Below are 13,004 nucleotides of genomic sequence, written 5' to 3' on the forward strand. Positions count from 1 at the left end.
CCTTAGTAGAGACATTATCCAAGAAATGAACATGAATCAATCTTTCTACACCATAAATCCCAGCACAGTGTTATGCCCTGTCTTAACCACATTCAACCAGGGGTCATCCATACTCTGTCTGCTGCAAGTGCACAAAAATAAATGAAAAATAAAATGTGACGTGTATACCATTGGGTCACATTCTTGAAGACCCAGATTTAAATAATAATTATTGAATGGTTATGGGGCCATACAGACATTTATCTACTCATTCATCCTGAATTAGGGGTCAGAGAATGTTATTCCCTAACTTGAATATAATATTGTGGTCTTGAGGATTCTCTGCCCCTTGGAATAATTACTACCCCTGCCCAGTTATACATATGGCTACATTCATTCCTTGACAAAACATTGATTACACACGCTCTCATATTCATCCAAAAAGAAACTATTACTAGGTTAAATTTTGCGAGTGATCTGTGCTTCTTATTTATCTAAAATGTGTAATTTGTCCCTTAAATGTAAAGATATAAGTGTCAACACAACCAAACAACATATGAGTGTCATGAAACAAGTGAAACCTTACACCAAATGCCAAAAATAATACATGAGTCCATTAATAAAAATAAAACTTGATAATAAAACATAGAGAAAACATGTAAATGTGTAAGATGGAAACAGTAAGGCACATATCAGACACATAAAAATAAAAAAGGAAACATACATAAAGCAACAATCAGAACAAAGCTTCCTACAGCTCCCTTCTCAAAGGTCTTTAGGGAGCCCAACATATATATTTTTTTTTTGATAAATTTACAATTGTCACACGAAAACACCGCACTACACATTTCAGACAACAGGTTGGATGAGGCAGCTATGTGGGATGAGTTTGCCAAGGTGGGTTACAGTTTCTTTTTTACTTGCCACGTACAGTACAGCCAGCCCCGCTGTGTAGCAGGACCTTGTCTCTGGCAGCAATCATTGGCGTTTCGTTTACTGACCGTCTTGGAGGACGTGGTGGTCGGCAATGCGTGGTCGCTGTCGAAGACATTCATGGGAAGAACCAAGCAGCATTTGGACGCCAGGTTGGAGGTGAAACACCTCCCGCCGTCGCCGTCGAGCGTGTCTCCAGACACGTAATACCTCCATTCAGTGGACCTCAAGTGCGTCCTGCTTGCTCTGGTCTCGGGCTTCCATTCATTGGGAGGGTCCCTCGGGACCAGTAGTGAAAGTGCTCCGTTGTCGCCCGCACTAGGTCACTGTTGACAGCTGGAGGCACGAAGGGGCTCGCCCGCTTCAGACCCTTATTCACGCAGCCCTTCTGCCCAGCCCCTTCAGCCGTAGGTCAGCAACGTCTCCAAAACGCTACACACCTCTCTATCAACTCAGCCGCAAATAGTCTGCGCAATCCTTCCAAGGAGATTCAGTGCCGTGTTTTTACAAATGTCTTTGCAACGTAAATACAGTAAATTATAATGAAAGATTACTCCCAGAATAAAAGAATAAATGGGTTGATAATGCCTAATACATAATCCTATTCTATTACATAAATAATTTGATATTATTACAGCGATAATTTTAAATGATTAAATTTCTTTATAATCTTACGTAGTGGTGAGGTGTTGCACTGTATGATAGTGTAGTGTTAATTTCCCATACCCTTTCTATCACAAAAATACTAAGCCAGCTTACACTACACATTCACTTTAGTCATACTCATTCCAATTAATTCTACTACTCATTCATGCTACCCAATTACTGCTAAAGATAAACAAATTAGTATACTCCCATTCTTTTGGACGTTAAGGTGGTACTAACGTTGGTGCAGGGCATGAATCTGGCTGAGAACCGACGTCACCAGTATGCTCGCTGTTCTTCCCTAAAACAATTCCTTGAAACTCTTTGCTTTTTTCTTAGCTGAAACTGACACAAATTTTTCTCATGCTGGTGTGAAATATTTTCCGCTCCAGCTACTGAAACAACATAAAGCACAAGACATTAACGACAATTGACTACCAAGCTACATATCTTCTGTTCATCTCTTTCTCACAAATTGATCTGTGCCTTGCTCACTCTACCTAAACATACCAATGTGACTTGCACATAACTGCTCACGCCACATAGTACAAACTATCGCCCAAGATCAACCACTCAGGCGTTCGCGAACTTATTCGAAAATCCCTATACGAATATCATCGCCCAATAGTGCGGAAACCACATGCGAAAACCACAAGCGAAAAAAAAATCACAGTGAACCACAAACGCATTAGACGCAATAGCTCATCTGAATAAAATATCCAATTCGCGAGAAACATCGCAACAAAGGCGGCATCCACAGACAAAAACACACCACAAACACATCGCGCCACTGGCGATAACAATAAAATGCCTACAGCAAAGACACATTGCACTGGGCACTAGTCACAAACCACAGTCAAACGCACAAGAAAGTCTACACACATTTAGGTTGGACATTACACCACCATCCTCCAAAATACCTCCAAGAATCTCGCAAACTAATCTCAACGACGCTCCTCTCATACACAATACTATCAATTATATGCCGGATCGTTCAAGGGCGTGTACTGTGATGCATACACAATGAACAGAAGAAATATGCTAGTAGCTGATCTCTAAGATGTTCCGAGAAGAATTCCGTCCCGAATACGCGTGCTCTTTTTGTACTCGAACATTGTTGTTGTGACACCAGATTCTGTCGTTCCGTGCAAACGGCAAAACTGCTAAGATAACATATTATTCATGCGAAATAGGACACAAATAGACAACGAAGTTTCCATCGTGAAATCGGCACACCTCTACTCTCAACAACTGTAATTGATTCTGCTCTGGGATGACCAACTGTACAACTATAAACCTGCTACATTTTACGAAGAAATACTTGTACAGTGAAATTTTAACAATGCCAACTCTTACACCTAGCAGTAATGCGAGAAGTTTCTATGCTAATTACCATGGTGAATCATAAAAGATCTAAAGATATGATTGTTATCTTTAAAATTATTATAACTAAACAAACTTACGCTACTATGCTTATTTCACCGACCATTAAATTATCTGTGACTTGTTCAGAAAGTCAGTGGCGTTGGTTAGCATTTCCTCGCGCCCCTCGACCTGGGTTTGGTCTCCGAATCTCAATTTCCTCGATCGGAGCTCTGTTTCCGTTTTCGCCGTTGTTAAATTGCTCCCATCTTCTGTAGTCATTGAAACTGGAGCCATAGCTTCGCCATCCATTGCTTTTTGGTCCGTAGCCTTCATTCCTCCTTCCTTTCCAGCCTCTGTTGAACAGTACATAGTTATTGCGGTTCCCATTCCAGTCTCTTCGTTTTTCAAATTCGACATTTCCCGGCCGTGGATGGTTTCCGTTAGTCGCTCCATTCCGCGCATTTCCGTTCCTATTATTGAAATGGTTATATTGTGGACGCGCCATATGGCCTGCGACGTATCTGTGAGACTTTCCTCTGTGTACTTTGATGCTCTCTGCTCGGAATGCGTATTCTAATTCGTAAAGTGTGTTACGGAAAGTACTGAGCTCCACATTACACCTGCCAGCTAGTACTTGTTGATATGCTGACGGAAGTTTGGTGTAGCAGTGACGAATGATTTCACCGTAGAGCATGGTACGTCAAGATATTGGTTCTTGTCAATCATTGCACCAAGGAACTTGACAGGGCTTTTGTAGCCTGAACTCTCGAAATCTTTCCCAACAATCACCTCGTATTTTATACGTTCTTGCGTCTCCTTGGACCAGTAGATATTTAGGAAGCTCTCCTTGAACTCCTGGTAACTTCTACACGTTGATGATATTCCGCGCATTTTCTCCGCAACTGACCCTTGCAAGTGTCCGCACATAAAGTCCAGCTTGTATTTTAATGGCCCATTTGGTGGTAAATAAACGTCAAATTGTGATATCCAAGTCCGTGGGTGAGTAACATTACCCTCGACTCGGAAAATTTCGAATTTTCGGACATGTAGGAAGTGTTGAAAATCAAATGGCGTTTCGTCGACAACTTCCGTCCTTCGGAAAATATCTGACCTTTGGTTGTCCTCGTTCGATGTCCCCTCATTTGTGCTTGCCGCTAACGGTATACAGTTATCCGTCCCGACTGAATTTGTTTCAGGTGCTGTTGCATTCGCTCTTGGCCGCATTTGAATTTGTTCCCTTAGCGCCTTCTCCAATTTTTTCTCTATGCTCGTGTTGATCGCTTCCTGTTGCGCTTTGAACGAAAGGAGAGTCCGGACCTCTTTAGTCTCGCTCACTGGAGTTGCAGTTGTTAACACCGAGCCTGTCCCTAATTTGCGCAGCTCAGCTTCTAATTTGTCCATGGCCGCTGTCGCATGAAAATTCGTGGCTTTACGTATTTTTGTGTCGATGCGCTGCTCCACGTCATTTTGTCGCTTTTCGAAGCTTTCGACCTTCTTGTTCAAGTTAATTACCGCCTCTCGTCCTTGCAATCCTATCCGTTTACTCGCCTTCGATGCTTCAGTTGCTACTCGTCTTGCGAAACTTGCAACTGTCTTGGCACTCTCTGCCATCTTCTTAGCATCATGTGCAATCTTTAAACCTTTAATTGTCTTGGTGTTTACTTTCCTTAGGTCTACCTGGAGTATATTTGCCCATGACTTGTGTTCCTCTCGCATCTGATTTACCCGAGCAGAGATATTTTTTATGTCCGTCCTCGTCTCGTTAAATTTCTCCTCCATTCCTCTTAGACTATCAAGTTTCTTCTCCAGTCCCATTAAAAATGCCACTAGATTGAAGTCCTCTTCGTTTCCCACCGTATCGTGATCATTCGAACTCACACAGGAATTCTCTGGTGTTGTGTCCGCATAATTGCGTTCTGATATCTCCCTGTCTTCCCTGTCCGGATTTCTAACAATCACATCTACCTCGATATGTTTTGGTACGCTCACATCTTATACCATACGCGATCTGACATTGTCTGTCACCTAAAGAAAAGACATATCCCTTTCGTCTCCTTGATTTCCTTGCTGTGCGACCTCGTTGTTGCTAATATCGTTGATCAGCACCGCCTCCCTACGTTCAAACTGTGCCTCATCTGTTTCATTGCGCTCTTCCTTCATGACGTATGCTTTATTTTCCCGCTCACAGTCTACTTGTCTAGCCCAGCTTCTCGTTATCATTCAGATTCTCTGTTAACAACAACATTACTTATATGTGCAACACGTGGACAACCTATAATCTAACTCACAAGATATACCCATTATAACACAATGACAGTAGTACATGAGATTCAGAAACAAAAACAACCAAATACAAAGAAAATACAATAGTAAACACCACAAAAATAATATGACAACCCAGTTAGCAATAACGGAAAGTCGGTCGAAAAAAATGAGACAGAAGTCGCTGACACAAATGCACTATAATAAAACAAGTAAACACATAATCAACACAACCAGAGCATTAAATATCTACAGCATACTAATGAACCATATTTTTCTTAATAATGCGCACCTGCTCGGCAATTACGCAAACTGACGGCATCACGGAAGTGCCAACGACCGAGATCCTACCAGCGGTTCGCCAAATGAAAGAGGATTACTGTTAATGAAGTAACAGATCCACGCAGTGGACACCAAATGAAAAAGCTACTCCTTATGTTTCTGATCTAGACCCCCATAAAAATGCGAAGGAACTGTTAATCAGAACTCAGGGAGAAGTTGTACTCTAATTCACAATCGATTTATTGATCTTAAACAAGACAAGACAAGAAAATTATTAAAGATGGTTCAAATGGTTCAAATGGCTCTGAGCACTATGGGACTCAACTGCTCAGGTCATTAGTCACCTAGAACTTAGAACTAGTTAAACCTAACTAACCTAAGGACATCACAAACATCCATGCCCGAGGCAGGATTCGAACCTGCGACCGTAGCGGTCTTGCAGTTCCAGACTGCAGCGCCTTTAACCGCACGGCCACTTCGGCCGGCAAATTATTAAAGAAACATCATACAAAAAATATTTATTTAACAAAAGCCTTACTAAAATGGGATCTATAGGTGACAAAGTGATCTGCTGGCAATCAACACACGACACTAACCAGAGCACTACTCGCTCTATCTCACTTCATACACGTTAATCCAGGTTATGGCATCAAACTACGCCACCATCAAGCATTTATATTCTACCATACAAAAAAAAAGGAAAAATATGGTTCGAAAGAACAGGGTACTCAGAAATACATATTATAGCCCTACATCGCAGCAGCGAATACTTTACCATCCTACTGGTCAAGGTGGCACACTACGATGCGTTCGGCGACTGAAGTCATGGGCGGCAGAAATCTGTTATTAAATGCGCGTTCCCGAAAAATACAACTACGCGGTCTTGCGTTCGGTTAATTCGGAACGCAGGTATTTCCCTAAGAGCCTCTGAAACCCCGACAGATGCCAGTGTGCAGATGGACCCGTTTACTGGTCTGCCAAACCAATTTGACTCCGTGCCACGACTGTGCATGTCGAAATACGTCAAATGTTTGGATGGCCGACTCAAGACAAATAAGTACACCCACGCGTCACTCGTTGTGACCGTGATGGTATGAGCAGTACCTCTGACGGTTCAGAAGGTGACTGGCACAGGCTCTAAGTCGCACCCTAGCGAAGGACACAAGTCTCACCGTTTAGGTAGAGACCTGCAGTTCTTTACTAGCGAAGCGCCACTACAAGAGATTGTACAACAGTGCCGATCTCCCTTTCTACCCATTTTCTCATCAGCTCGGTTCCAAAAGCACATTTCTCTTTTTCGACTTTTACCCATTTTGACACAAGCCAATCACGAGCTGAAGCCCGGCATTCTAAGCTCGGTGAATGGTCTTTGCACTGCAAACCGATTTGATCAATCAGAGACTTAAAGTTAATTGTCAGAAAACTTATCAAAATTCAGCTTTGCGGGCTGTTTCCCACACGTTTCCTGTGTCTTTTGGTAACACAGTACAGGGTGGAAGCACAGCCCTCCATAAACAGCTTGTTATCTCCCCTGCATTCACAATACATGGTTTGAAACAGAGTCTGGACGTCTGGGCCCTAGTTTCCCTGTCCCGCGGACATTTGCAGAACGTTTACATTTCTTTTGGCGGCTTGCTCGCTAACAAAGCCTACAGTGCTCCGCCGGCGACTTTTCGGCGCTAGGCCGTATACCTGGACGTCTGGCGCCAAAGCTAATGTGTTTTGCACAATGTGACTGCTGCATGCAGCCATCTGGAAATCTCTCTTCGTCATTCCCCAGAAAAAAACGCACTTTGTCACCCACCAATGCTGTGCTTTTACTGCAGTTGTTTAAGCCGGCACACTGTTCCTTTGAATGCAGGTAAAGCTTACTGTACGTGTTTCCCTAGAGCATGCAAACAAGACCATAAACTGCTGCCCACCATTTCATCACAATGTATGAAATCAAATCGCTGTAGATCGTACTCCCTACACCGAATCAGACGTAAGAATGCCCTACAACTTCTCAGATGAATGGTCACAAGAATATCCTAAACTTTTAAAAATTACAATGAGAAAGCCTTAAAGTATTTAACAAATTGTGCTTCTCCTCTTTATTTATCAAGGTGTTTATTAATTTATTCGTTACTCTAATGAGTCATTTCTTATTAAAGAAACTTGAAGTAACGAATATTGGAAAGCTAATAAAAAGGCACATCCGTATTGCGAGGTGTGGCGAGTTGAATGAGTTATAACAGAGTAGTAATGATGGTAATACACAGAGAAATGGGTACTGAGATTTATTGTTTGACTGTCATAAGTATATTTTCCTTTGTTAACGTTCACTTGACTTTATAGGTGATATAGTTGTGCAGATAGCAATTTGAACTATGAAAGGTACGAAATAATACGTAATACTAAAGGAATCTTGTGGGGTATGACCTTCTAAGTTTGTGACACTGCTATTTCACCTACAAGTCTAAGCTCAGAGCCACACGTCTCTCCCTGTCTTGGTCTGTTATTCACAGTAACACTAGATATTAAAAGTAACTGTATAATTACTCATTTTGACTCGCGCCTGGGTCTGTATTAAATATAATATATTTTAAATTCGGAGATCATTGCCAAGACTATTAAAACCACTGCCTTTCAGTCTCACTTTTTAATTAACTGAAACTGTTTCCACAAACAATACTTCAGGTAACTGCTTTGTACACGTGTGCCTCTGGTAAAATGAATCTGTTATATAACTGATGACAAAACGGTTCACTTTATGAACTCTCATTTCTCATTTAATGGTATTATAGAGATGTGAAAGCAGTATCTCTGTAAGCAGTGTTTGTGGTTTCTGAAGTAGCAAGAGAATTCATTGGTTTCTGTATCAATTCTAGAGACGGATTCGCAATTGCATCTCGATGGTGTAACATTAGCTTGCGTAATAATTTCATCAACCGCAGTCACATAGTTAGTCGGAACATTTCTAGTAATCATAGGCAGGTCATGACAGTAGTACAGTAATTTCGTCGTGGGGAGTTTAACTGGAGCGATACATTCATTCTAATTCGAATATGTTTCCACTCCCCGCCATATAAACAGCAAATATTTACAATCACAAAGTCAAAATTGTCACAGGTGTTCAACGTCTAGAGACATTCCGGACGTTCTTTGCTTTGCTCTTGTGATGAAAGTTGATGGCTGTATTAAGCTATCATAAACAGGTCGTTAAAGACAAGAGGCGAGACGCTCCAGCAGTGGGAAAATAACAGCAGTAGAGAAACACTCAACCACTGCTGGCTACATTGCGCATAACGTAGCTTGCGACAGTTTACTGTGGACGATCGTCCTAACAAACATAACTAAAAGTGTAATTTGACTATTTCTAAAAAATGTTTATTGGTTGCTGCTGTTGTTGTGGTCTTCAGTCCGAAGACTGGTTCGACGCAGCTCTCCATGTTGGTCTACCCTGCGCAAGCCTCTTCATCTTTGCATAACTATCGTACCTACGCCCATTTGAACCTGCTTGCTGTATTCGAACGTTGGTCTCTCTACAATCCACCCTCCCCCCCCCCCCCCCACCCCACTTCTTTCCATTACTAAATTGACAATTCCTTGATACCTCAGTATGTGTCCTGTCAATCGATCCCTTACTTCAGTCAAGATGCGCTATATTTTTTTCCCCCCAGTACCACTCAGTACACCCTATTCGTTATTCAGTCACCCATCTGGTCCTAAGATTTCTTTTATACCCCCACATTTCAACATTTTCTATTCTCGTCTAGTCTGAACTGATTGTCGTTGACGTTTATTTTCCAACAATGGCACACTGCAGACAAATGACTGCAGAAAAGACTTCCTACCACTCTTAAATCGATATTAGATGTTAAAAAAGTCCTCTTTTCAGAAATATTTTCTCGATACTGCAATCTGCATTTTATATCCTCCTGACTTCAATCATAATGTTATTTTACTGCCGAAAAAGCGAAACTCATCTTCTGCTTTTAGTTTCACATTTTCTAATCTAATTCCCTCAGCATCGCTTGATTTAATTCATTTAAACTCCACTACTCTAATTTTACTCTTGGGTTGATATCCATCTTAAAATCTCTTTTCAAGATTCTGTCCAATCGTTCCAATGGTTCTTCCAAACATTTATGACAGAATCACAATGTCATCGACAAATCTTAAAGTTTTTATTCCTTCTCCATGAACTTTAGTTCCGTTTCCAGATTTCACCTTCGTTTAATTTACAACTTGCTCATGTACAGACTGTATAACCTCATTCCCTTCTCGACCAATGATTCCCTTTCACTCTCTTCGAGTCTTCTAATTGCTGTCTGGTTTCGGTGCAAGCTGTAAATAGCCTTTTGCCCCCTTTATTTTATTTATAACACCTTCAAAATTTCAAAAAGTGTACTCTACGCAACATTATCAAAAGCTTTCGCTGAACCTACAAATTCTGTAAACTTCACCCTGCCTTCTATGGTAAGTGTATTAGTAATGCTTCGCGTGTTCCTACATTTCTCCGAAACCTAAACTTTTCTTTCCTGAAGTCGGCTGCTGCCAGTTTTTCTATTCTTCTAGAAATAATCCGTGTCAATATTTTGCAACCATTACTTGTTAGACTGATGGTTCGGTAGTAGTCACACCTATCATTATTGCCTATTATTACATTCTTTCTTAAGTATGTTGGTAACTCACCTGTCTCTTGTATCTTGCAACACCAAGTGGAACTGTTTTTTCATGGTAAATTCTTCTGGCAGTATCATGTCTCCCGTTTCATCTTTACATACTTCCTCTTTTCTTTCTGTAACATTGTCCTCAAGTTTTTTTACCTTATGTAGACGCTCTATACAGTTATTCCACTTCTCAGCTTTCTCTTCTCTGGCTTGTCTTCTGATTTCTTTGTTTTCATACATATGTTTTTCTTTTCTGTAAATGTCACCTTAGTCTTTCTATAGGCGGTGTCTTTCCCTTTGTTATGCAAGCTCCTACAACCTTGCATTTGTCTTCTAGACGTTCCTGCTTAGCCATTTTGCACTTTCTATAAGTCTCTAACTCTGCTAAAAGACTGCACAAAGCATAGAATGTTATAAACATTGATAGACGTTTGGAACATTCCTGCGAATCCAGAAACACCGATGAGTCCATAGATGGTTCTACTGACGATCTCGCTAAAATGTGTCCCTCTTGCTACTACCGAATTTCAGTCACCCATCAAACTTGAATTATCGTTTCCATTGACTCAAATGTTCAAAAGTGTGTGAATTCCTATGGGACCAAAGTGCCGAGGTCATCGGTCCTAGACTTACACATTACTTTGACTTAGGCTACGAACAACACACATACCCATGCCCGAGGGAGGACTCGAGCCGGGTGGTGTGGCCGAGGGGTTCTAGGCGCTACAGTTTGGAACCGTGCGACCGCTACGGTCGCAGGTTCGAATCCTGCCTCGGGCAGGGATGTGTGTGATGTCCTTAGGTTAGTTTAAGTAGTTTTAAGTTCTAGGGGACTGACGTCCTCAGATGTTAAGTCTCATAGTGCTCAGAGCCATTTGAACCACTTTTTTTGAGGACTCGAACATCCGGCGGGAGGGGCCGCGCAATTAGTTACATGGCGCCTCAACCGCGCGGCCACTCCCAGCGGCTTCCATTAACTATCTGAATGATTTCCTTTATCTCATGATACATTCTTTCAGTCTCTTCATCTTCTTCGAACTTTTACTACTGCGGTGGGTGTACGCTTCGAGTCTATATCGGCCACTATTATGCGTTCATGTAGATTAGCCACTTTTCTATTTTCTTATTTCTTACTAGGCCTACACCGGCATTAGCCCTATTTAGTAAAACTGTACTGACCTGACCAGAAGTACTATACTTTCTGCCACCGTACCTCACTAATTTACACTGCATCTATCTTCAACCTATCCATTAATATTTTTAAATTTCCTAACCTACCTACTCAATGAAAGTATATAATATTCCACCATCAGACTTACGGAATGACAGTTTCGCTTTTCCAGTCGGCGACCCCCTTGTGGGTAGACCCAACTCAGAGATCCGAATGGGGGACTATTTTACCTCAGGATTATTTCAACCAAGAGGATGGCACCATCATTTAACAGTACAGCGGAGCTGCATACCCTCAAAATAAAAAAAAAAAAAAAAAAAAATGGCTGCAGTTTTCCCTTGCTTTCAACCGTTCACAGGACCAGCACAACAAGGCGATGTTGATTGATGTTACAGGGCCAGATCAATCTATCATAAAGACTGCTGCTTGTTAGGAGCCACGGGTTAGTATCGCCTCTTCACAGGTACTTCTGTTGTAATTGCACCTTTTATCGTTGAGGCACGCAAGGCTCCCACCTCGGCAAGGTCCGTGAATAAGGGGGAGGGGGGAGATTTTTCTTTTCATTTTCTCTTATTTGAGTATCAGTCTTCTGATGATGGTGAAGACGTCAGAACAACACCTAGTCATCTCGGCGCAGGTGGAAATTTCTAACCCCGCCGGGAATCGAGACCACGAGCTGCGGAGAAGTTAGTTGTTTGGAAAAAATTCCAGAATATCATTGCCCCATTTAAAACTTCAGACTCATGTGTCAGTAGCATCTGGTCACAGAGCTGTACAGAAACTCACACAGAAACCATGTGAATTAACTGCAGCGCATCACGGAACCATTTCAGACGCTGTTGTTCGACCTCAATATAGCAGCTGACTATTGCTGTCTCTACATGATGGAGAAGTTGCTCGTGAAAAGCTTTTCTTTTCTCTTGACGCGAGGCTATTTTTATTGGGGTTCATGAAGAAGTTGCACATTAACTTATGTTGGAGTTCTGAAGATGCTCATCAAACTAATGGACCCATCGTTATCCACCAAACCGTACGGGCCCACAGGAAAGTGAACAATACACAGCAATCTTTCTTTTCAATGACCAAACAACTAAGAAAATGTCGCAGAATAGTGCGAGAGCACAACACCAATTCGTATATGGCGATATTACCAGGCGTTTTTGATGATGGGAACTACTTTCGTAGTGCTACTGGCGTCCCATGTGGCGCTCAACTCATTTCTCAGACTTCTTTCGAAGACATTACTCTGCTAAAACCGATATGCCATCGGCCAGAATCCGAAGAACGGCCCAGAGCGTAAATGGCGGTCAGAGCTTGCACCTCCCCCCTCTCCTCCTCCCCTTATCAACGTCGCACTCATCACTGAACATGTAAAACCCGTATCATGAGATTCGGTTACGTTCTTGTTTGATTTTTTTTACTCATATTAGGCATTAAACCCTGAAAGCGGTATGTCTATCATTCTGTTGTGTTTCTTCACACAGCTGGGCGGTGTGGCCGAGCGGTTCTAGGAGCTTCGATCTGGAACCGCGCGACCGCTACGGTCGCAAGTGCGAATCCTGCCTCGGGCATGGATGTGTGTGATGTCCTTAGGTTAATTAGGTTTAAGTAGTTTTAAGTCTAGGGGACTGATGACCTCAGATGTTAAGTCCCTTAGTGCTCAGAGCCATTTCCACCATTTGTTTCTTCACAATAGTGTAAAATGAAACTTC

Source organism: Schistocerca nitens, chromosome 1 (genome assembly GCF_023898315.1).
Source record: "Schistocerca nitens isolate TAMUIC-IGC-003100 chromosome 1, iqSchNite1.1, whole genome shotgun sequence".
Taxonomy (NCBI): Eukaryota; Metazoa; Arthropoda; class Insecta; order Orthoptera; family Acrididae; genus Schistocerca; species Schistocerca nitens.